Source organism: Benincasa hispida, chromosome 12 (genome assembly GCF_027475165.1).
Source record: "Benincasa hispida cultivar pf3 chromosome 12, pf3_genome.v1.1, whole genome shotgun sequence".
NCBI lineage: Eukaryota > Viridiplantae > Streptophyta > Magnoliopsida > Cucurbitales > Cucurbitaceae > Benincasa > Benincasa hispida.
Window position 1 is genome coordinate 24968440 of NC_143489.1, and position 4371 is coordinate 24972810.

The window sequence follows — 4371 nt, forward strand, 5'->3', positions numbered from 1 at the left end:
TCCATTCACCCTTAGACTATAACACTTATAATAAAAGGATGATGCATGATAATGCTCACTGCATGCAAAATATAACTCTTATATTTCATGATACATACTTATGCTTTCAAATAATTTCTTCATGCTAGATTATAACATTTATACTACATGATGCATGAATAATTGGACAACCTAAGGTAGGTTTTAAACTATATGTCAAACACTTTGCCATATAAGCACCATACATCACATGTATAATAAACTAATGTTGATGAACCAGGTAAAATTGCCTTAAAAACACAAAAAGAAAGCTAACTGTAACAAAGACAAGGAGTCTCCAGTTCAAACAGGCAAACCGGGTCTTGAATCGATCGGGCAAAGCATCGCATCTCTAACCATCATGTACTAAGCACCTCGCAATCGTCTACACGATAAAACAAACACTTTACTCTATCGCTTACCAGCGCTCCTAGAGCTAAATGATCATTCAGCATTTACTACACTATTGTTTAGAAAAATCTAAACAATCGTTTAGCTATTACTATACGATCGTGTACCTCTTACTAAGAGATGAAGCCTGAGGTACACGATCGCTTAGCGCACTCCGCACAATGCTCGCCTTCTGCGATTGTTTAAACGACTACGATGTCGCGAAGAACCATCGCCTAAGCGATCGCCTAACTAGCGCTTCGTATCGCATACGTGCGATCGTGTAGTTAGTAACTAAGTGATGAAGCTTTCTAACTACACGATCGTCTAGCGCGCGCCTTTTACTAAGCGATGAGCATCACATGTTCCCATTACGATTGTCTAGCTCCAGCGCCTACGCAATCGGGAACCAACGCTACGCGATAAAGTAAATGATTTACCCCATCACTTAGCATTAGCTAAATGATCATTTAGAAACTACTGCCTGATCGTCTAGAAAAATCTAAACGATCGCTTAGTTAAATCCCAACAATCGTTTACATGAGGCTACACGATACAACCAACACTTGGTCTTCTTCTTTGTTGAGAATTGCATCTCCATGCTTCGAAGCTTCATCATGAACGACTCGACTAACTTAAACTCTTTGAATTACAAACTCAATTACAAAGTTAATTATGCCCAAAAAACATAGGGGCCCTTACAAATTAACACTTTATAATACAGAAAGCTTTAACTAAAGGTCTTTAACTAAAGGTAATTAAACCTGAAACATTCATCAACTCAACCACAAATGCAGAAAACGATTAACCACAAATGCAGAAACCCACCGGACTATAAAATGAGTTCAAAACAGAGTTGTAATTTTGAATATCATAACTAACCTAGCTCTAATACCAATTGAAGGAAATCGAACTCGAGATTTCCATGAGCAGCGGAAAATAGATCCTTTCAAATTGCAATTATGTATGAACATTACAATTACAGTCGTAAAATAAAACATACAGTTATGCAATTGTTACAGAAACTACAACATAATAACTACAAATGAACAAGGCGAAAGCTACAAACATTTGTAAACTCGTCTCCATGCTTTTTGCTCACGAACGCTCGAACACAGCAACCTCGAACGCTCGAACAACACGATCGCTCCACAACACGAACATCGTGTACTTGTCCTCTGCGATTGCCTTGGTCACGAACACTCCAGCAAGAACACAAACGGCCTCCACAGAACCTCGACGATGTCGAGTTGAGTATGACACCACCAAGAAGGTTATCTTGGTATTCTTGGTGTCAGAATCCAGAGGGTGGGCTCTATATGGACTTGGTATGATGCGGACGAAGGAGGAAAGAACAATCGTGTACACGATTAGGAAAGTGGGAGAAGATAGAAACCTATCGCATAGGTCGATGCCCAATTGTTAGAAAAAGCTAAGCGATCGTTCGGCCCATCGTTTAGCTCAGTGTCTGTCACCTACAAAACTCTACATGATCGTTTACTTCGCTCAAAGTGTCGTTTAGTAAATCGATACTTACTTGAAAACTACCTTGAGTTTTCTTTTTGCGAGAGAAAAAACTCAAAATTATTTTTCATAAAAACTTTCTAAAATTAGGAAAATCATTTTTCTTTTATCTCACAGTTACCATGAACCATCAATAACCTCACATTCATTTGGTTATTAGAGAAAAAGAATTAATTATCCAATAATTAATATTATTATAAATATAAATGATAACCAACTTATCATACTATATTTATAACCTATAGTTTTAATATTTCATCTCATTAAATATATAAATCATAGTTCTTTTTCTATTCCATGGTACTTAATGTAAATCTCATTTTCTATAATCCTCCACTAGATGTATCTCATACATCATACCGATTATATTATATATAATCAAAATACCTCTTGTCAATTTGAACATTTCAAATCAACACCAAGAACTGATCCTCAACTGAACCCATTGAGCTACCAAGGGGATCTTATGGACTTGTAACTCGAAGCTCCAATGGTACGTGAATAACTGACTAAACTCTTTAGTCACGGGATCCACCATCCGTTAACTGCCAGGCATTCTACTAAAGACCGACAGCTGAACTCTCCTTACCACAGATATATTATGTGTCCATCTTAACCAATCAGAAGTGCGACAACCCTTCACAGATCACTCGTAAGTACAGTTGGGCCAATAACCGTTATAAATACCACTGATCCCTTTAATGAACATAAGTCATAGTCCTACTATGATTAAGTCTTTTCTTCCAAAGAGAAGTTGTGACTGCTATGTTCAAGCCCCAGAATCAGCCCTTAAGAGAGCAATCTCTCTACTTATCCCTGCTTCGGGAAAGGAGTGAATTCTATCTTGTGGATTGAGTTCCCAGCTTCCAGATCAGACAAATCCCCAAAAAGGTAGGCACGTTGAGTTGGCAATCTGGCCACTCTCACCCATACTAATCAAAGGACCGCCCTCAAATGTAGGAGTTCCTAAAACACTCAGGATTGAGGTTGTGTCACCTATGATCATTTAGTGAGATGTAAGTCTCTAGTATCAACAGCATTATATACAGAGTCTAGTCATCTCATGATCCAGGTCTTATACAAACTCTTTGTATAGGACACCCTTGCTCGCACGTCTCCACATGAATGGTCAGGATTTACCATCTATAGTAGTTTACAACACTTGCAAACCTCTACAAAGCGGGTCGTATCCGTAATGTTACCAGAATCAGGTATCCCACCTTAATCCTTATACTACAGACCTATTTAGGTTATCACTTATGGCATGATCCACTTGTCTATCATATATACATGTTTAAGTTCACATAAAATATCCAAAGAGCTTTGTTTATTGGATAGGAGTAAATGCCAGAATTAAATAACAATTATTTTATTCATTAGGACACCAATCCTAACAGTTTTCTTCACGAAATGGTCTTTCCTTCAAGGTTTTCATCTTCCTTTTATGTTGATCGCTTGTCATCTCGAGACGATCAGATGTTGAAGTTTGATCTTTCTTTGATGTGAAGATATATAGCCTCTTGAAAGTTGAAGTTTGAGTTGCAGTAGACATTAGACATTGGCTTTCTTCTTCTATCATGGCCATACTCAATCTTTGGAAGACTGAAGATCGAGTAGTTGAAGGCTTGATACGATCGAAGACAGAAACTCTTGCTCCATGTCTTTTGAGTTGTCAACTTCTTTAACAGTTATATGATTATTGTCGACTTCTACTATGTAGACAGCATGATATGCAATAGCTTTTGGTAGTTACTCTTGATGATTATTGAGGAAGCTTCTTGGGAGAAATTATACCAAAGTTACCGATCGTCGAAGTTGAGGGAAGTCTTTGTCTTCTTCTTTAGTAGGTTTAGGCTTCCATACCATCTTTTTGCCTTTCTTTTTATGAGTCTTGTTCCTTCTTCTCTAGCTTTGATAGGAGTGCGACTTCTTTTTAGTGCAATTTGGCTATCTTTTTTTTCGACGAGTCACAACTATTTGAAGGATCTCATTTCGTAGAGTTCCATAAGTGCGTTCGGATCGCTCCGATCTCAAAGTGACCGAAATTTAAATATATACATTCAACATACAGTTATACAAACTAATACTAATTATCGGCATGCTCAGAACAAGATAAATAACAAGGAAAGCGTTCCATACCAGATGAAGACGCTCTTCACACTTCAGAACTCCAACGCAGCGAAAACCCTCTACGCGATCTACCAGCACCCAGCAGTAGCGTTGACAAGAACAGCACAAACAACACACGAACACAAATGTCACGGGGACGACACCACCACTAAAGAGCCCTGGGTATTCTCGGAGTGAAAATCCAAAGGGTGGGCTTTGATGAATTTGGTAGAGGAAGAAGGAACACAAATCGTGTAGGCGATAAGCAAGTGGGAAGGAAAAAGCTGCTATCACATAGCATAAATGCTTATCATTTAGGAGAAGCTACAA